We start from the raw sequence: 21,717 nt of genomic DNA, 5'->3' as shown, positions 1-21,717 counted from the left end.
GTCTCTCTGCTGAAGATTACCAAGCTCTGCTAAAGACTAAGATCTATCTGTTCTAAGAAGACTGCTTTACTCTAAGATACTATCTCTCTCTCTCTCTCCAGCTAAAGTAGGTAGCCCTCAGGCACCTAAGAGAAACTGTTCCTGAGCAAGGTAGCTTAGTGGTCTGTGTCCAGAACCTACCTAAGCTGGGCTGGAGACCGACCAGTCCCGGGCCCTGACACACCTCCATGCTGGTCAGCAAGTCATGTCCATCAGGCATTTCTGTGGTGATGCAAAAACCACCACCAAGGGTCAAAGCCAAATCTATACCAAGATCAAATTCTCAGTGCCCCCAGATCCTTGCATAAACTCTCCTGTGGGATTAAGACTTCCTCCCAGAACATTTGCCTGCACAATGTTTCTGAAAGCACCAGCTTTATGCAAGACAAGGGCTATCTGGAAAATATTTTATCTGCAAAGATGAAGCACATGATAGACTTTTAAATTTACTCCATATGTTTTTATATTCTTATGCGTCTATAAATCTAATTGTTCATCCCCACCTCAGGGTCTAGACAACGCCTGCAGGTAGCACACACCATCGACCCAGTGAAGCCTCAAACACCCCCAACCGTGGCCCAGTGTTCCTTCCTCCCTAAGTGCCTTCCTAAGATTTGACCTCCTGCTTACAAAACAGTCCAATGCAGAAACAAATGCTTCTACTATAATGAGTAGTGTGTAGATTAAAGCACCACTTAATGTGGGGAAAAAATAATTTTCTCCTAGTGCAGCTTCACTGCATAAAGCTAGCATTGACTTCCCTAATCAAGGTTAGTCTTAAATCAGTGTCCCCTCCTTCCCCACCTGAGGTCCAGAGTGGTGGGCTCTGCTGACCAAACACACACAGAAGTTAAAAGTATAAGACAAATGTCACACTTGTCATATTTGAGGGAGTTCTAAAAAAACACCCATAACTCATTAAAAACAAGCCTGAACAGTGGCAGGCCTGGAGGCAGAGGGAGCTCCCCCACAAGGACTCTGATCCGAGTCTCCAGAATTTCCAAAACCCTGTTGTCTTCTCAGGGGGTTGGTGATCCAGGGTAATGCCAGAGGCCTGCTGAGCCGGGGAGCCCATTTCCTGCAGGAGGAGAGGCTATTCGCCAGGAATAAATAGGCTTTCTTACACCACAGTTCATTTCTACCTACAAAATAACTGTCCAAAAACAAACTACCTTTTTCTTGCAAATGGGTTGTACCATGATTTCTCCTTCAGTAGACCCCAGTCCAAGGCTGGCAAGTACTGATGCTCAAAGGACTATGGAAAGTCACCTCCCCACCAAAACATCTGAGTCTACAGACACATCAGCCTGTGCACATTGTCAAGGCCAGGCTGTGACTTTGATCTGTTTTCTGTAGGGAAAGAAAACTATCTTAGGAATGATGGCTGGCCACCAGTAAGAGTCTCTGGGACAATAAAGCAGACTCTCCTGTCAGCCTTGAATGTCACCTCCCCTAGAAAGCTTTTCCGAGCCCCTAGTCTAGGTGAGCTCCCTATTTGTTCACTTCCTTAACACCCCACACTTGTGTGCAACCAAGTTACTCTTTTAAAGTACTCTAACTTCTGTGGCTTCCATGGGAGTGGGGGCCAGCACTGTCTTGCCCTATCCTAGGACCCTATCCAGAATCCAGTGCTAGGCAGGTTCTTGGTAAAGACCTATGGAATGAGTGAAGGTTCCAGAAGAACCAGCTTACAGGCAGCCTGGAAGCTGCTGGGGAAGGGCCTTTACAGCAATTGACAAAGCAAAGTGAGGCTCTGGTTCTGTTCACAGATCAGGGTTGAGGTACCGGAAGCTGAGCCATGAGCCCTCAACCTGGGTGTTAAGCAGAGTTGTGGGATCCTAGCCTTGGGGCTTCTCCCATTTCCCCTCCCGCTCCTACCCCAGTGATTGCCAGAAGCTAACATACGGGTCTACCACCACCCCACCCTGCCGTGTCCAGAGCTGGGCTGAATGCAGACCAGACACTACACAATAGGGATGTATATAAATTCAATTCAAAGACCAAGCCAAAAAAGGCCTCGAAGTAAGAAACACAGAGCCAGCAAGCGGCACTGAGCAAGTTACTTAAAGTGAGCCTCAGGTTCCTCAGCAATAAATCAAGAACACCCACCCTCCAGAGCCCCTGAAAGGAGTGAGATAAGGACACCTAAAGCTTCTAACAGCCACATCCTACACACAGGAGCGTCTCCACCCACTCCTGTGGCCCTTATACACCTTAATTCCCATAACTCCTCCTGAAACACTGGAAATTCTGGATAGTTCAGTTCAAGTTTGTTTTACAACTCACAAAAATGCCTGCAGATTCCAAGTTCCCCACAAATTGAAACACAAGGCCTCCATGCCTGTGCAAAGAGGGGTGCTCAGATGGACCCACCCTTTCAAGAGTTCTGAGTCCCCACGTCCCTTCCCTCACCACCTTCCCTCCTTCCTGGCTGCTGACTTTCACCAGCGGTTTATCCAAACTATGCTGATGCCTTCTGCACCTAGGGGTGTGGCGACGGTGGCACATTAAAATATCTGCTTTCAGGGAAGGCCACTGAAAGACAGGATCTGGCCACAGTCTGCTCGCTCCTGCTCTCGGAATACTAAGCCTGCAGCCCCCTGCAATTGGAGCAAAGTTGGAACAACTGAGACAAAGTCGCACTTCACAAGGGGCAGCTGGCTTCCCTTAATAAACCCAGCGAAAGTCACTTCCCCAAGACGGGCCTGGCAGAAGCTGAGGATGAGTGTGAGCAGGGGTGAAGGATGGAGAGAAGACAGTCCTCCCCCCGCCCCCCAATAAAGCTGAAGCAGAGACCAGGCACGGTCTTCCCAGGCCGTGCCATCCTGCCCCAGCTGTGGAGGACTAAGGGACCCACTGAAGGGGGAGGAGGAGCTAAGGGGACACTGGCGGGGTAAAGGCCCTCTCACAGCTTTCTCCAGAAGGCGGTCTGCCCAAACAGGCCGGCCATTCTCCTCGCCAAGTCAGAAATTCGCTCTCAAGAAAACGGTGTAGGGAAATGGGAGACGTCCGCACAGGCGGAAAGCGTCCCGCAGGGAGCCTTCCCCAGGGGATCTCAGGCTGCGGGCGGAGGAACCCGGCTCCCCTGGCAGCTTCTCAACTGCAGGGCTCTGTCTACCTGACAGAGCTGGGATGCGGGTCACGGGGTCACGAGTTCTGGGGAGCTGGGAGGGGCTGGCGGGAAGCGCAGGTGCAGTCTCCGCGGAGGCTGGGGCAGGACCGGTTGGTTCGCCGGGCTCGCTTACCCAGTCACTCAGTCAGGGAAACCGACTGTCCCCTCGAGGAACGCAGCCGCCGGCAGCGCCGCGGGCTGTCCTGCGGAGAAAGTTACCTGGTGGAGGCGTCTCCAGAGCCAGCTTTTCCTTCTTGGGCCCCTTCTTGGGTTTGGTGGTCCTCTTGGGCGGCCTGGGCTCTGGCGGGCGCGGCTCCCGCTCCTCCACCCCGGCCCCGGCGGGCAGCGTCGGCGAGAAGGGCTCAGGCTCCGGCTCCCTACTCCAGATCTCCTGCACGTAGTAGTCGGGGTCCTCGGGGGCTGTACCCTGGGCTCTGACCCCGGCAAAGGCCACAGCCAGGAGAGCCAGAGTCAGTACAGGGGCGACTGCTCCTCGGTGGGCCATGCCCGCTCCGCCCCGCGCCCCGAGTAGGGTCACGGTCACCGGGAGCGCCGGGCAGACGGCGGTGCCGGGCAGGGGCGCGGGGCACAGCTGCGCCGCGTACGGGGCGCTGGAGGCGTCAGGCCGGTGGGACTGCTGGGCTGGGCAGGGCCAGACCCGGCCAGACCGGGGAGGGGCCGCAGAGGCGCGGGGCGGGCGCAGGGGGGCCGGCCCCGCCCTTCCTCTTCCCTCCCTTTCCCCTCCAAACCCGCCGGGGCGGCCGTCTGAAGCAGGTACTGGAGCCACTGCACCCAGGGGGACGTCCCCAGCCCTTCCTTACCCTCTCCCCTCCAAGGCCAGCCAGCGTGCAGCCTTGCTGGGCGCCCTTCCCCAGAAACTTCAAGAAGTTTGAATCTTAGAAGGAAACTTTGAGGCCTGCTGTTCCATTTCTTTTACAGGTGGCCCAAGGTCCTAAGTCAGGTTAGAGCCCAAAACTGGCCTCCAGCGTTTGCTGGGGACCCCGGCCTGGTGCGCTGGGCTGGCCACGCCGCGGCCTGCCTTCCCTGCTGGCTGCAATTCTGTTTCAGGAACTGCAATGAGCAATTCCTGAGGTCTCCCCACCCCCCACAGGGTTCCTGCAGTAAAGTTCATGGAAGCTGGGCCTTTTGCCCCTGTGGGACCCCTGCTCCCATATGGGACTGGGATTCTGCTGGACCTTGGGACAGACAGGAGTTACCCAAGGGCTGTGGTCCCAGGAGTCACAGGAGGGCTGGTTGCTCATCAAGGAGCAGGTGCCCACGCAGAGAGCCCCCAGCTTGTGATGAGTACCCTCCTGCCCCATCAGCTTTCATCATTTCCCTGACGTGCTGCCCAAGCCCAGAGGCCTGCAGCTTCTTCTCTCCAGACAGATGTTGGGTTCCCAGGGGCTGCGCTGGGTTCTGTTGCTGCTGTAACAAATGACAGACTTGGTGGCTTCAAAGCACACCTATTTACCATCCCACAGCTTTGCCTGGAGTTAGAGATGCAGGCATCACCAGGCTAAAATCATGCAATCAACAGGGCTGAGTTTCTTGGGGGAACCTTGGGGAAGACTCACTTCCAAGTGCACTCATGGTATTGGCTGAATTCAGTCCCTTGCAGTTGGAGGAGAGAGTATGGTTTACCTACCAGACACCAGCCCAGCCAGTACTGCCCCCTGTTGGCCACCTGTGCTTTCCCTGGGCTCCTCCAGGCCCCACACCTCAGAGGCAGTGCTGGCACACTGAGTCCCTCTCCTGCCACATCTTTCCTCCTTCCAGCTGAAGAAGGTTCTCTACTTTTTAGAGCTCATGTGATTAGATGGACCTCCCCAGATAATCCAGGATAATTGTACCTTAGATGACTTTAGTCACATCTACAAAGTCCACATTGCCATGTAACTGAACCTATTCATGGGTTCTAGGGATTTGGGAACAGAAATCTTTGTGGGCCTGTAATGTCTGCCAGGGACAAACTGACCCACCATCCCTGGGATGGCCCATCCCCTTGCTAGTCCCTCTGGGCCTGTGGTGTGATCCCAGGATGCCACTGAGCTGGATCCAGGTACCGTTTCCCTGAGAGTGAGGGAGTCATATATCTGAGCCCCGCAGCAGGCAGTGGTCCAGGACAGCTGCCATTCTTGGCCTCATTTTTATCTCACACAGGCCACCCATCTGCCATCCTTTAGAAACCATGAGAGAAGGAGGCTGCAGAACTGATGCAGGTCCCACCTGGGAAGGCTAGAAGGCTTTCGACCTGCCTGTCCACTCCCCAGGATACCCCAGAACCGAGAATCAGCAGAGGTCTCCAGAGTGAAGGGAGAAAGCCCACCACTCTCTGAGCAGTCCTAGGCTGGGCTGCTCCCTGGACCTGGATCCCCTCTGAGTCCCCATCGTGGTCTGTCCCCAGGGCTCACTCACAGGGGCTGTATCATCTGAAGCCAGATGCTCCAGACAATAACACAAAAGCAAAACAGAAGAATGGTTCCAGGGGCAAGCCCCATGCCAGTATCACACCTGCTGTGTGGGGCACTCACAAGACACAGGGGCTGTGAAGATGGGGCGGGGCAGGGCAGGGCAGAGGCCTGCGCCACCTCCACCAGAGCCCAAATCTACAGATGGACAGGCCCAACCAGACCTGCAGAGTCTCCAGGGTGGGTTCAGTGTGTGCCTGGCTAAGAAGCGCCTCTAGTAGTTCTTCCAGTTGACATTTAAGGCTGATCTTCTCCCTCCTATTTTACAGCAGACCCTAAGGCTCAGATTCAGCCCAGGACATACAGAAGACTGGCATGGCCAAGGAAACCCTGCCTTCTGCCTTTACCCAGTGTTTAAATTCAGACAGTATCAATCTGTGCCCAAACCCATTAGTTCTGAAAACAGTTCCTCCTTTCCTGGCACCTCTTACGTAAACAACACCCCACACACATGACCCACGGTATCTGTAAGTATCCAGAATGTCCCACCCAAAAGTGATTCTCGAGGCATCCCCAGAATCAGGAAATGAGTCCCACTCATGCTCTTTTCTCTGCTAATGCTTGTTTGTGTATTAGAGTCACAAAATTAAAGCGAGCACAACAGAACAACAATCGATTGCATCGATGCCAATTCTCCCCAAACAGCAGCCCACTGCATGGCTCCTGGAGTGTCCTTTGTCACCCTCAGACGTCCCCTCCCTGGGGCTGCTCTCCTGGAAATGTGCACAGTCGGCATTTATGAAGTTTAGGAAGACGGGGTGGCCACGCTGACCTCCTTCTCTTGGTCCTCCAGCCTCACCCTGCCTCCCAACTCCTGTCTGTCTGCCTTGGAGTCATTCTTTAGCTTCCAGATGCAGACTTGTCCTGTCACCTTTGCCCCTCCTTCACTTTCTAGTGTATCTACCATGTTGGTCAGTAAGTCCTGTTGCTCTGTGGTGCATGTTCCTTAGTCAGCCTCTTCCTCTGTTCCTGCTGGCAAACCTGGTTTAGTCCCTCGCTCAGAGCTCTGTAGTGGAAGGTGGGAACACTTGCTCAGTAGCTCTCCCTGCATCTGGCCTCTCCCACCTGCAGTCCACCCTGCATGCAAGGCTACTTTCTGCCCTCCCTGAAACACCCACTGGCGATGTTGCTGTCCTACTGAAGCATCCACAACCCCCCATATAGTCCATACCCTCTGGGGAAGACTGCAAGGCTCACCTCCTCACCTAAACAGTCCTGTCCACTTACCAGTGAGCAACAACCATAGAGTGTGGCCTCCTGCACAGCACTTGTAAACAACCGAATATTATGATCTGCTGATTCTGTATCTTTCACAGCAATCGGTCGAGTTCCAGAGAAGCAGAACTCCTTGTGCATGACTTATCTTGGCTGGGGTCTTTCATGACATCGGCCAAAGAGGACTTCTTCTTGGGACCTGAGACCTTTTTGTTCTCAACCTAATAATTTGGCTATTTAACTCATGTCCAGAACCTTAAGGAAGGGCTGTTAGTGTCTCTCCATAGTGTAGATGGAACTTGGGAATGTGCTGACTCGCATGAGATATTCAGATTATGCCGAGAAGCCAGACACTCCAGCTTCTGATAAAAGCTGGGGCCAGTGGGCCACCAAAATGGCAGCTCAGCATCCCTCCTGGTGTCTGAGTTCTTCATGTGTGTTCTTGAAAGTCAACCCATTGTTTGCTTCAGCTGACAGCCTGCTAAGTGCACGTCCACTAAGCAGGGTAAGCCAATGTTTGTCCACTCAGTCATGCCTTTAGACTCAGGATTCTGCTAAGCCAGTTTCTGTTATACAACATAAATCTGTACTTGTCAAATAATCCTCAAACACCTTACACAGCTAATAATTTTTCAAATATTTATGAGCCCCACAGAGGAGATTTATGTTAAGCTGCCTGACAAGGAACAATAGAACAGAGGTCCAGAGAACATTCTTTCGAAGCAAATATTGTCAAGACATCAATACTTTCATAGCATTTTTCATAAGGGACTTTTACACCTGCTCATTTCCCTAATTATCCCTGAGACTTTTACACTTTTGGAGAGAATAAAATGGAATTTTTTTTGAAAGATCATTAATTTGAAAAATTAGCTGCTATATAAAGAAAAATACAGACTCAGGCACAGCCATTACTAAAAATAGTCTGGAGACGGATGCGCAGGGAGAGAGATGCTAAGTTGTTATGGCAACTATGATTATAATTACAAAGCCGAAGGGGTTTTCCCCGTCATTACGACGTCGAGATGTGATGGTTGAAATGGCAATGTCCTTTGTAACATCCCCAACCTCATTACTACATAATTACCAATTTCATATTTAATTTCCAGCATGTTTGTTCTCACTCCCGTGCCCTGTAGATGTGCCATCTTTTGATACGCCGTATTCTCAGTTGGCGGGTCCCTCTTGCAGTTTAATTCCTCGGCTCACTGTTGCCTTTACTCTGTGATTTCATTTTTAATTTGACCTTTGGGACACTTGCTGTGGTGCGAGATATTCCACTCATAAGTAGTAGGGTGCTGTTGTGAAAACTGCTAAGAAGCCATGTAAACAGAGGCTCGGGAGACAGCGCACTCCACAGCCAGAGCCCGCGGAGCTGTCCTGGAGCCTCAGCACTCCTTGGCCACCTTCCGGGTGCAGGATGATTTGTGGAAGTTGTCGTGTTAGCCTCTGCTGGTTTCTCTGTTTGTAGCCCTGTCCCCCCATCTCCAACCCCCTAACTTTCCTCTGTATCCCAGAGGCTGACCCTGGGATTGAGTCAAGGACAAGGATTGAGTTTCCTTGTCCTTGTCCTCTGGTTTCTGATTGGTATTGGACAATGAAAGTACCAGCAGGAGATAGGGAGCTGAGAGGACAGATGTCTGGGTGTTTCTTCCGCTGCCCTCCAACCCTTCCATGCACCCACCTACTTTGGCCCCAGGGGTCTTGGTCATGGCTGCTCTCTGCACTGCCCTGAAACCTTCATCTCTGCAGGCGTGTGGGAGCAATGACTTCCTGCCCATCGGCACCTGTGGTCACTAGTCTCTGGTGCCTTAAAATAGCACCTGCTTACCCCCTCATCCCTGTCCGTACCTCTGCTTTTCACTCAGTTCACCTGTCATCTGAGTGTGCCTCTTTCCTGCTGGGTCTCTGACAGTGTCATCCCAAAGTCTTGAGAGGGGAGAGTCCTTCCTCCAACTCACAGCAGAGGAAGCAAGAAGCAGCAAAGTCACTTGCAGCAGGTCACCCAACTAACAAGGAGTCGTTTGAAACTCCAACTGTTTGGCTCCCAAATTTCTGCCTCAACATGCTCATTACAGGCTCTGGTCAAAGGCAGTGCTGGCCCAGCATATGGCCCAGGTTGCCCTTTGCAGAGTGGCAGTCAGGGAGTAGTGGGGACACCTTGTGATAGTCACAGTGGGGTGGCCTCAGCCCCCAGCAAATCTCAATCTCCTTCCAACAAGATTGCCTAGGATCTAAGTCCCTCAAATTTAGAAATCCGGGGCTGCTGCTGTGCTCACTTAATGCATGAAACCTAAAAAAGAAGCAATAATCCACTGCAGTCGCTGTTTATGTGAGAGGAACTCAGTGTGAGAAGCCAGAAAGCAGAGCCCAGAGAGGCGCTGGCCCCAGGCCCCGCCATCACCACCACATGTGTGCAGCAGCCACACTCCGGCCCAGAATCAGAAGATAGGGTTTGGAAGGCCCAAACTCAAGTACAACCCTTTCTAAGTCTTCCTGTCAGGGCATAACGCCCATTGTGGCTGGTCCACACACTAGGTGAGGCCCCAAATCTGGAAAACACCTCCACGCCTATAGTCCATTACCAGCAACCACACCTCAAACCAGAGGTCCCACTGAAGTGTCTGCAAGAGAACATGTCTTCCTCCTCCCCACCTCACAAAGACATTGATCTTGGAACATAGAAACCCAAACTATAATGTCATAAAGTATTACAAACCTAGTGACTAGGAATCTAATAAATTCCTTGGAAAAATAATCATCTCTGACAAATTAATCTATAAACAAATTAACTATAGCTACAAGTAAACTATTGCAATTCAAATTAGTTTGATTTTTTTTTTTTTTAGTAAATTAATCCAAAATATATATGGAAGGAAAATGCCCTCAAATAGCTATAATAGTCTACTTACCCAACTAGGTATTAAGGCACATCACAAAGCCATGTTAAAAAAAAAAAAAAAAAGAAGGAAGAAAGAAAGGGAGGGAAAGAGAGTAGAAGAAGGGAGGGAAAGAGAAAAAAAGATCTTTTGCACAAAAATAGATGATGGTCCAACACAGCAAAAGAGGAAACTTAGGCACAGACTTACGTGCAGTGTTTTGGGAATAATACCCAACATGAGAATGTTACAAATCAAAATAGACTCTTTCCTCTATGGCCTTGGGCTACCTGGCTCTATGGGAAAAACTAAAACTAGATTCTCGGCACACACAAAGATGTACAAAGGGGTTAAAGGATTACAGGTGAAAAGTGAAAACAATAAAGAATAACGGAAAATAAGTTCATAACCTAGAGATGAAGAAAACTTCTTAAATAAAACCTCAAACACAAACCATAAGGCAAAGATAAGAAGAATTAGTGAAGTTGCTTATATCAAGATAAAAGACTTATGTTCCACAAATGACTCACTGGGCTAAATGAACATGCAAATAATATATTGGTAGGTCATACCTGCAATGTCAAAATCCAGTAAAGAATTAATATCTATAATATATAAAGAAGAGCCCTATTAAAAAATGGGCAAAACTTGTGAACAGGCTATTTATAGACTAGAAAACTCACAAGGCTAATCACGTGTAAAAGATGCTCAAAGTCAACTAATCAGAAAAATACAAGTTTAAACAAAGAGGTTTCATCTGACAATGATTAGCTGGGTAAAAATCAGAAAGTTGGATGATGCCAAGTATTACTGACCATGTGGAGTTACAGGGACCTCCAGCACTGTTGGTGAGGAGCCAGACAAGTAACTTCCCACCTGAGGAACAAATTCCCTTGCTGCATTTCTGAAACACGTGTCTCTCATGCCTGATGGCTCATTATTTGTAGAGAAGATGATGTTGAAGATTATGAACCTAATGAAAAAGAAAACTCTAGCTAAGGAGCATCTTTTTTCTCTTAAAATTTTTGTGCCAATAGAAAATGTTATGCTAACTCAGGACACAAGTCACCAAAACAATTTCCACCTGCTGCCATTTGAAAATCTAAGACTTTGATCAACCAACTAAAATGACTTTTTTTTTCCTTTTCCACTGAACTGAATAAACCAGTCTATTTTTAGGGCATTACTTTCTAGAGGCAGCCCAAATTAATTATCTGGTAAAGAAGATTAACCTTTTCTTGTTTCACAACTTTGCTTTTAGGGAGTAGGAGACATGAAGAGTAAACAAACAGATGCAGCATATTAAAAGCGTTTGTAATAGGTCTTTTTGCCTTCCCGGGACTATGTTATATAAATACCCTAACAGCAAGCAAAATAGATTCCTAATTCTCAGGCTACAACTACCTGACTAAGTTCGTAACACTAAACACTTAAACTACTGCGCCGCACTTTTTGGTATTAAATGCATTTGAATTACATTTGCCCTTAGGGGCACAATCATGAAACACAAGTTGGGAAAAAAAAAAAAAAAAAACTTGGCATCATTCCCTCACACCTGGCCTCACAGCTGACGACCTCCAAGTTGTAAATCATATATGCTGAGACCCAGCGTGCATGGGCAGGGCTGAGGCACAAAAGATGAGGTGCCCCAGGAGCAGCAAACGGCTTCTGCCCATGCACATTCCCTTCCGTGTGCACAGGAAGGGAAGTTGTCACATAGGGTTATAAATTCAGTAGCTAAGAATCCATTTCTCTATCTGGGATTAACTTTCAAGGTCAAAGATCAGATGCTTTGTATATCCAACCGAAGTAACCACTATAACAACCTGGATAAAATTCTCATGTCTTTTTCATAAGAAAAAGTTTCAGGGGATAAAACAGAAAGCATTCTCATTCTTATTTAGGGGGAAGGGTGCTAACTTTGAAAGTAAAAATTGTATATGCTAATGTATAAACAATCTCCAAAGCAGTTATCTGAACTCAAGGTGGCTGAGATGGGATACACAGGCCACAGGCAGGTTGCCCAAGACAGACCAACGTGAGCCTGAAGATGTCTTATCCTAAACCCTCACCAGCTGTGGAGCTGGAGCAGGGATTAACTGTACCGCCCTGGCCTTAGTCTACACAACCGTGAAGTGGGGAAATCCTATCCTGACCTAATACAGAATTGTGGTGAGAACTTAATAAAATAATGCACATAGCAGCTTAGAATGAATCTTGGAACATAGTGTCTTAGTCTGTCTGGGCTGCTAAACCGAATGCCACACATTGGCTGCACAATAAAAAAACAGGGATTTATGTCTCACAGGCTGGAAGTCCAAGATTAAGAAGCCAGCAGATTCCAAGTCCATGGAAGGCCTGTTTCATAGACGGTCCCTCCTCACTGTGAACTCACGTGGAGGAAGGGGCAAACAAGTACCCTTGGGCCTCTTTAGAGGACACTAATGCCATTCATGAGGGCTCCTCCCCCATGACATAATCACTTCCCAAAAGGCCTCACCTCCTAATACCATCACCTTGGGGGTTAGGATTTCAACACATGAATTTGGGGGATAGGGGGACACAAACATTCCGACTATGACACATGGTGAGTCCTCAGTAAAGGTTTGCAGCTGTTGTTACTAGTTGTTATTATCCTGTCCTGTGGTATAAAGGGCTGCCCAAAGGTGAGAGGCCACCTCCCCACCGTGCCCTTTCATTTCTCTCTTGTCCCCCTCCTGCCTTTGCAGACCTAGTTGCCACTACCTGAGTGCTCTCCTGCTGCTCCTCTCACAACCAACTCCTGCTTGCATGCCAAGGCCCAAAATTCTAATACCTTCCCTGGAGAAGCCTTTCCAGGCTACAAAGGGTAAGGCTTTGTGTCTCTAACCTCAGGGCTCCCTAATTGTGGCTCCCACAGCCCTCAGGACCTGTGGGTAGGCATGGCATGAGGGAGTGATTCCTGCCACAAGATGACCTCCTCCAGGGGAGCTGGCATGCCTCTTGCGTGCAGAATGTGCCCAATAAATGTTGGCTGGATGGCTGGATGAAGAGACTGTAGGAACAGGATCTGGCCCTCTCTGCAACCTCCTCAAGGCCTATCCCAGTGCACAAAGTAAGTGCTCATTAAACAGTCGTGCTCTGGAATTGACTTTCAAAGCCCCTGCATTGCCTGCACTGCGCTTCCTCCAAGGGCCCCTTTCCTGTCTCCTGGCTCAGCTGAAACGTGCAGAAGCCACCTCCCCCACCCGGTCCTGCCCCACCATCATTGTCATCACTGCCCAGCCCACGAGTTCCTCCTTGACTTGGCGGAGTCCTTGCAGAGTTGGTGGAAAAGAACCTGCTGTCCCCTTGAGACCAGGCCGTGGCTCATCCTCACCTGGCACTGACAGAGCCCTGGGCTGGGAGGCAGAGGGGCTTTATAACCTGCAGAGCCTCAACACAGCCACGTAAGTTTACAGCAGGTCCTGCTCTCAAAGGAGGAAAAGCTGGAGCCAAACCAATTAATGCTTTAACAGTTGACAGATCCAAATTAAGCAAGGTTTGCCAGGTGTAGCTATAGCCTGACAGGAACAGATTTACCAGGAGAGCTCCCAGCCCTGGCCACATGGCCTGGCTGCAGGGGTTCACCCACCGCAGCTGGAGAAAAAAGTAGATGACTCTTAGGAAGTAAAACGAAAATTGCATAACAATCGAAATCAGTACACAATACTTTCATTTTCAAAGGAAACCTTCCCACTTACTAGTTATATACATAAAATCACTTTCATCCTTCAGATCTCAGCTTAAATGTCACTCCCTCAGAGAGCCCTTTCTGGAAAATTCTATCTCAAAAAGGACTTACCCTCTTCCCTCATTTCCTGGCTTTGCATCCTGTTCTCGCCGTCAGAAAGGCTGCATCCCATTATTACCATCCCCACTGTCGGTTTCCTGTGCACAATTCTTACATGGGCCAAGTGGTCAGCAAAGGCCAGCACAGGGCTAGCCCAAGTCTTGTCTTAACTTGTGTTTCCAAACTCACCCCCACTTCTTTTACTCATGAACCCCCCTCTTCTGCATTCCCACGTCCAGTTCTCCTGCCTTCCCAGCAGTGCTGTCCTCTCCCCCGTTACGTCCCACCCTTCCTCCTAGGTGTGTCTGCCACTGGAGGCACGTGTCCAGATTTAAAGACCTTTCAAGAACAGCTTGTCAGCCCTGCTTGAAATCTGTGCTAGGATGGTGTGACCTTGTGACAAAGCTGTGGTCCCAGATAGTATGGCACGGGGACAGAAGCACTGGGAGCCACTTGATTCTGGGGATGCCACTCCCTGTGCCTAAGTCTTACAGGGCCTCAGTTGCCCCATCTGCCAACAGGGGTGGGGGGTAACAGGTGGCCCTGAGCTTCCTCTCCCCATTTTGATCTCTGACTTTCTGATGTTACTGACTGCCCCCCGCCACTGCCCTCCAACGCTGTCAGTCCAGGACAGGGGATGCAGGTGACTGGGGGACAGCCCCTCCAACACGCCCAGCTCTAGGCCTCCCTGTGCCCCCAAGGCCCACCTGCTCACCTCGGCTGCACTTTTCTTGTCCTTCCTCCCACCCAGCAGCCCCCTCCTTGAAACCCACCTGTGTACTAAGACCACAGGTGAGCATCTGCAGCCCTCCAGCCACAGCGTCTCTGTCTCTCCGCCTCCCACCCCAGCCTCACCCCAGTCCTTCCTCTATCCCGCATCCTATCTGCTTACCGAGAAACACGGCCTTCTTCGTCTCCCTCAGGGGACAAGCCCAGGTCCTTGGGTGTTTCCTCAGCACCAGGAGGGTGATGTCCACAGCCCCAGACTGAGCTCATCTCCCACCACCCCTCCTCATTCGTCCCGCCTTCCCCAGAGGTGTGCAGGTTCGGAGTGTTCCACACAGGTCCCCCACCCCTCACCCTCACTCCTCCAGGGCCAGGCACAGCCTCAGCAGGCCCGGGAATCTTCCTCACCTGTTCCTCCACCTGAACCCCACTCCACATCCCCAGGTCTGCTACTTTCATCACAGACATCTTCAGAGATGAGACAGAGGGACACCACAGGCAGACCATGTGCTAACTTCATTTGCAATCATACTGAGCCTCAGTTTCCTGATCTATTAAATGGGACCCTAAACCCTACCTGCAAGAAGGCTGGAACAAAGATGCGTCGCAAAAAGAAACCACTGTGTCACCGTCAGGCCCAAGGCTACATCCAGCCTGCGTACCCTCCTCCCCACCTATGGTAGCCGCCTCCTACCATCACATGTGGCTCCTTCTTCCAGACAACCCCGAGATCCTGATGGGTCTGCCAAACCCCTGCTCCCCAAACACCCCTGCTATAAATCATGTCAGCCTCACTCAGCTGCCTCTGAGCTTCTGGGCATGTGTGCATGATATTGGAATAAAGTTTAAATTAAATCCAGAAGCTGCAATGCTTCATAAAAATCAAACTGCAAATTCCTCAATGTGGAATGCCAAATCCAGAAAGCAATGAGAAATAAATACATTTTGCCCCGTGTGCCCTGAACACCCTCAAACTTGGCTCCAAAAGATCTGGGGGCCTTCCAAAGGTAAGAAATCTGCGCAGAAAACCTCTCAGATGGCTTCAGGACTCAAGCCATTCCCATGCATTTTCTAGAAGCAGGGTCCCAGCCCACCAAGGATCAGAGGGGCGGAAGGCAACTCCAAACGGGGCTGCGGACAGAGACTAGAGAGGAAGACGTTGCTGCTTCCCACATGGCTGCCTCCCTTGCGATCCCAGCTCCTGTCTTCTCTGGAAGAAACTTCCAGCCATAGGCAGCATATGAGGGAGGCCTGCTAGCCTGGAGCTCGCCTAAAGGATTTATGAGTTTCTGCCCCTGCAAGTCCTGTTCAGTGGAGTCCAGGTTGAGAAGCACCTGCAGGAAACACCAGGCCAGGTGTGAGTGGGTTTCCTGAGCAGTCGCATTTCCTGGAGGGCTCCTTTCCGTGTGAGTGTTTAAAGGGGGCCGCCAGGCAGGCGGTGGGCATACCTGCTCCTGCTGCCAGGGTGATTTGCTAACGCAATTAACATTCAGGCCGAAACTGGAGACGGCAGTTCAAATCACAATGACTATTTTTAGAGGCCTCTTAATGGAAAACTCTTTTCCTTTCAAACCACACAGCTTTCTGTAATTAGAAGAGAGACTATTATTCAAGTCAGATTTTACTTTCTCTCAAATTCCAGTGCTTTGTGTGATGTTATCATGAAAACACATTTGCTTGCGGACACCATGCACAGAGGAGGCCCGCCAGGCAGGCCTGAGCAGGGAGCTCCCTGCATCCTTGCCCACCCTCACACAGCAAGAGGGGACAGGCCACCTCCACAAGCTCCCTACCCCCACCCTGACTCTGCTGGGGACCAGTGTGGTGAGGCGGACAATCCTATCCAGTTTTCTCTTAGAACCAGCTACACAGTCCCCAGACTGACATTTCTAGAGGATGATTTTTAAAACCTTTCTTCCATTTTTCCCATCCTAGAGTCATAGATGCCTTCCCATAGATTCATCCATGTGCTCATCAAATGGTGAGTGTCTGCTTGGTGCCAGGAGAGACTGGACCTCACGAAGGGACACACCCCCAAGTACGCTGGGGACATCATCTCTGCCTTCATAAGCTTGTATGCTAGTGGGGGGGAAAGAGGTGATGTCAAATAACTAGCGTAACACAGCAGCAAAACATACATGCTTCTGCTAAATATTTAAGAAAGACAAAGGATGGGGACTTTACCGAACAAATGCAAACATTGTATCCTAATTCTTTGTACCCTCAACTAACCTGAAACATTAAACAAAATAGGTAGATAGACAGATAGATAATAGCAAATAACATTTTAAAAAGAAAGACAAAGAGAGGAGGAAACAGGAGGAAGGGAGGGAGAAGTTGGAAAGGAAGAGAGGAAAGGAGAAAGGGATAAAGAGAAGGGGAGAAAAAATGTAAAAGGTGGGGGGAGAGGGAGGAAGGGCTCCTCCTTGTAGGAGACGTTAAACAGTGGAGGGACGTGACAAGGGCCATCTCTGGGGCCGTCTCAGGGTGGGGTCGAGAGTCCATCCGGGCAGACCAGTCTGGGCCACTCTGCTGTCCTGGGAGGGATGGTGGTGATTTGAGGTGGGGCAGGTTCCCACCGGCCGTGGTGGGTAGAACCAGCAGGACTTGCTGGAGTGGTGGCTGGGATGGAAGGACGCGGGAGGGTGGGATGAGGCTGAGGGTTGAATGGGGTGAGGAGGGAGCTTCTGTTGGAGAGGCTTAAATTCCAAAGCCTGCAGCTTGAGCAGAGGCTTTTAACAAACTCTCCTCTAAGACCAGGTGAGAAACCATCCTGTTTGCAGATGAGCTGGGTCACCTGTGGTCCTGTGGCGTCTTCACTTAATCAGCAAACAAGGGCTGAACCTGCTACAGCCACACAGCCAGGCCCGGGCAGGTCTTGGGGAGCCAACTTAAGGCCAGATTGCAGCTTCATAGAGACAGGCATGTGCATGAGGATGACCCTCCCCAGGCCAGAGGCCTGAGGTTCAGGGAAGGGGTTACCTGGTCCATCTGCTGGGAGCACTGGACGGCTAGACTGCTGCATGGGGACCAAACAACAGGTGGAGTCTTCCAAACCTGCTGGAGTAGGGCAGAGTATGTCCACACATACTGTTAGATTGAGGTGTAAACATCTGTGAGGTTATTAAGTGGAGAAGGACCATGGGAAGCTTCTGCAGAGATGCAACTGTCCCATGCCACGGTTTGGGTGCAGATTATACCTTTGATAAAACTCAGCAAATTGCACACAATATCTAATTTGCTGTAAGTTTCACTAAATGTATAGTATAATTTTAATTTTAAAAAACATTTAAAACAATAAACACAAAGGCCAGGACGTTCACAGTTAACTCCACTTAAGTCTAAGAGAACACTTTATAATAACCTGAGCATTACGGACTTCACCTTCTCAGAGGCAATGATGCCATTTGAAGCTGTGGGTCCAGGCTTTTGGCTGGGTTCAGGCACAGTGTTTCCTACACGAGAGAATACGAGGTGTCACAGAACCCTGGCCTCCCTCCACCCTGAGGCTCCCCAGCTAGGAAAGGATTCCAGGGAGCATGCCAACAGGGCCCGCAGGTAGGATTTGCATTTGGCAAGATCCTTCCACCTCCTGAATTCTGTTCCTATAAATTCAGATTGCAGGCCACACTAGGCTTCTTTTTTAAAGAATATCTTTTGCCAAAATCTGTGTTGGGGCAAAGTAACCAGTGCCAGGCCTAGAAAGGGCAAGTAACTGTGTGATTTGCATTCCGTGTGGCTACACCAGACCAGCAGAAGACTCTGCACCAGCCTTGTGTCACCTGCACTCTGCCCTCCATTTGGCCCTAAAAGCCTTGATCCAGGCTGCTTAACTTGCTGGAACATTCCAAGCCTCCAGACTATTTCCTTGCACTATATAGCACTACACCTCTGTGGACACATCCCCAAGTGCAGAGATTGCTAGTCAGCCTTTGCGATCTAAAACATGACTCAGATAAGAAAGCTGGTGAAAGCTCCCCAAGGGAGATCTTTCAACATGTCATTCTGGTTTCATAGAATGAACCAGAGAAGGTGGGCATGAGTGAAGAGCTTCTCGGCCTGTCATGTTCTTTGAAAGCAGAGACAATTGAGGGATGATCTGGGGCTTTCCTGACATCCAGGGATAGTATCAGGTGTGTGGTCACCCAGGAGGATCACCCATGAAGGCTCTGAAGAGGTGCCCTCACCTCAGTCTCGTATACCAAGACTTTGTCTCTCCATGCCAATGCACATGGAAACCAAGATGCTTCCAAGAAAAGTGCCCCCAGCTTCCATATCTAAGGCCTGCTGGGTTCATGGTGACCCACATCTGTGCATGCAGATGGCCAGTTTCTGAGCCCACAATGCTGGTGTGAGGAGCAGGCACAGAGTTTCAGCCATCACTGGTGGGACCAGCCCCAGGCCACTGCTGCAGACAGAGGCCCAGAGTGCCTGATGAGCCTCTGACAGCTGTGTCACCACTGAGCTCCACTTGTGCAGTCGGCCCCTCACCCTGTCTCCTCTGTGGCTCAGCCTGTGTTTTCTCCTCCCGGCCAGAGAAGTGCCTTGCCTGAGCACCTGGACCCATGGCTAAGCTCTTTTCATTCTTGCCCAACTGGAGGCTGGGAATAAATTCTGTGCATTCATGGCCTTGGATATAGCATCTTCTTCAAATCAATGACCAAGACCATAACATTCACCCTGATAGAGCCCTTTGTCAGATCAACATTAATCAAATCTAACATTGCTCCCCCATTGCATAGATTCTGGAGACCACACTATTGGCACCTGTCTCTGGAGCTAGCCTGAAGGAGGGGGTCCTCCCGTGCCACCTTCTGTACCTCCCACCAGCAGTGCCACCCCACTGGGGGTGCAAAATCCTCAGCTATCTGTGAAACTGACTCACTGTTGACTCTGTCTCCATTTCCTGGGGGGCTGTAACAAGGTACCACAAACTGGGTGACAACACAATTTATTTGGTTTCAGCCAGAAGTCTGATGTCCGGATGTCAGCAGGGCCACTCGCCCTCCAGAGCTCTAGAGGAGGATCCATTACTCCTCTTCCAGTTCTAGCAGCCCTGGGCATTCCTTGGCTTATGGCACGTCACTCCAATCTCTGCCACTGAATTGCCCTGGCCATCCTACATCTGCATCTGGGTCTCTGGGTCTCCACATGGTGTTCTCCCCCTGTGTCTGTGTCTGAGTCCAAATTTCCCTCCTTTTACAAGGACAGCAGCGTTACTGGACTAAGGCCCACCCTAGCAGCCTCATCTTACCTGGATTAAATCTGCAAATGCTCTATTTCCAAATAAGGTCACATCCATAAATACTGGGAGTGAGGCCTTTAACATATCCTTTGGGGGGACAGAATTAGACCAATTGTTTCCTTGATAGATCAAATTTGGTGACTCTTTTGCTCACTAACTCATTCAACAAGCATCTGTTGAACACCATTCCATTCCATGCACCATGTCAGATGCCAGGGACTCCTGCCCTCCCGGACTCAGCATCCAGTGGACAGTTCAGCAGGTCATGGCAGCACTTAGTGTGGCCCCTGTCCCAGTCTTTGGTTATCAAAAGAGCTTCTCAGAGGAAACAGTGGCAGAGATGAGACTGAGTTGAGTGCTAAGAAGAAAGAGTCCCGAGAACCCAGAGACAAGGGAGGCCAAGAGCCTCTAGGAAACCTCAGACGATTCAGCAAGGCTGAAACAGAAGTAGCAAGAGCTGAGGCTAAAGAGATACATGGGTAGCAACTCCAGGAAGTCACATCTAGCACTCGCGTGTCACTGTGAAGTCAAAGGTCCCTAAGACACCTATGGGCCTCTGAAAACAGGTGCCATTTACAGAATAGCCACGGTGAGCACCTGCCTACATGGTCTCTTCTGCACCCACCCCCACCCTGCCAGCCCTGCCTGGGAGGCCACCTCATGCCCACTGCACAGGGAGGAAACAGACTCCTGGCATTTTCATGTCTTGCCCCGTGTCACGTGAGGGGCAGCAGAGGCTGGACTCTTGGACTCTGCTCCAAAGCCTGGGATACAGTCCCACATCTGTGGCCTGGCCCTTCCAAGATATTGTCCCAAGAGAAAGAAAGGGCAGGTGCTGGTGTCCACCATGAGCTGGTGGCCAGGGCTTCTTTCCATCTGTGACACCTTCTTGGGTACTCACCCCAGAGCCCACCAACTTAGGAAGCATTGCCAGGGGGTAAGAGCAGGATCTCGAACACACCTACCCCCACGCCGCCCAGCTGAGAATAGCTCTCAGGACAGTTAACCACATCACACCAGCCTTAGCAGCCATCCACTCCTGTCACTTAGACTCCCATGACCTACTGATTGATTTTACCAGAACAACCTCAATCCCATCAACCATCTAGCTATTTTTATTTCTCTGAAATCAAATAACAGATTCATCTGTTTTGTTGTTATTTTCATTTGCCAACTGGGCATCAAGGGTCATGAAGGAAGCCCAGGCCCTGTTGACCCATCTCTAGCCATGTCCAGGACACCCTCAAGGCCAAGCCAGTCTGGAAGTTCTCTGCAGAGAACTGCTCTCAAGGACAAGGACAGGTCCCCGGGCTCTGAGTCTGTGTAGTTTTTACTCCAGTAGGCTGTCAGGCTCTCTGCCTTGATCTGATTAATGAGGATGGAGTTTGGCAGAAGCATTCTTGGAAGATTCTGGATGGCTTGTGTGTATACATAAAATAAAAGAAGCGTTGTGGGTATTTTTAGCTAAACATGACTGATAGCTATGTTTATTAAGAGAGGAGCAATCAAACCTTGGCTGTTTTAAGTTATACCCAGATATGCCAGGGAACTGCTGCCTTAGCCAAATGCCGAGTCTCAGGATAAACTAAAAAAAAAAAAAAAAAAAAATGCTTATCCTTTGAGTAGCGTGCAGCAAATGACAAGACTGGAAAACAGGTTCCCCTACTCCATACTCGTCCTGCTGATTGTTTGAGAGCACTGCTGGATGAAGGGCTCTGCGATTGCTGCATTCTAAGGGTGTTTATGCGGGTACGTGGGCGTGTATGTGTCTGAATGAACACGTGCACGTATCTGCCACCTTTATCCCACAAAGGGAAGCAAAGGTGGCTGACAACACTACATAATAGAATTTGAATAAATACATGAGGGAATCAGGGCAACTGAGATAGAAAATGAGGAATAAAAATAGAGGACCAAAAATAGAGAGCAGAGAGCAAGTGGGCGTGACGAGGAGATGGGGCAGGGATGGAGGCGCAAGAAGAGGAAATGCGGAAGTGGGGAGCAGGGGTTTCCATGGTGACCAGCAGCTCCAGGACCACAGAGAGAAAGCTCGGGAGATGCTGTGGATGGACTGTTCAGCCTCTGCGTCTGCACCAGCCGGGAACCATGCCCGAGAGATGGGCCAGAGCAAGCCCCGAGTCAGGCCGGGCCAGTGGCGTTCCCACCCCTGGGGATTTGGATCTGACTCAGGGGCAGGCAGCTGGTGTCCAAGGGTAGCT

The 21,717-nt window shown here is 50.2% G+C and overlaps 1 protein-coding gene across 1 annotated transcript in view; it reads right to left on the bottom strand.

Annotated features, from left to right (window-relative positions):
* The window catches only part of CPXM2 (carboxypeptidase X, M14 family member 2), a 117,672-nt gene extending 114,233 nt beyond the window's left edge, over positions 1 to 3,439 (bottom strand). Inside the window, exon 1 of the mRNA XM_003794077.2 lies at positions 3,371 to 3,439. The gene's annotated coding sequence lies outside the window, so the exon portion shown is untranslated. The remainder of the gene's footprint in view (positions 1 to 3,370) is intronic.
* Between the last annotated feature and the right edge of the window lie 18,278 nt (positions 3,440 to 21,717).

Source organism: Otolemur garnettii, unplaced genomic scaffold (genome assembly GCF_000181295.1).
Source record: "Otolemur garnettii isolate 467f Iridium unplaced genomic scaffold, OtoGar3 scaffold00075, whole genome shotgun sequence".
In the NCBI taxonomy this organism is placed as follows: domain Eukaryota; kingdom Metazoa; phylum Chordata; class Mammalia; order Primates; family Galagidae; genus Otolemur; species Otolemur garnettii.
This window is presented reverse-complemented; position numbering and strand designations above follow the sequence as displayed.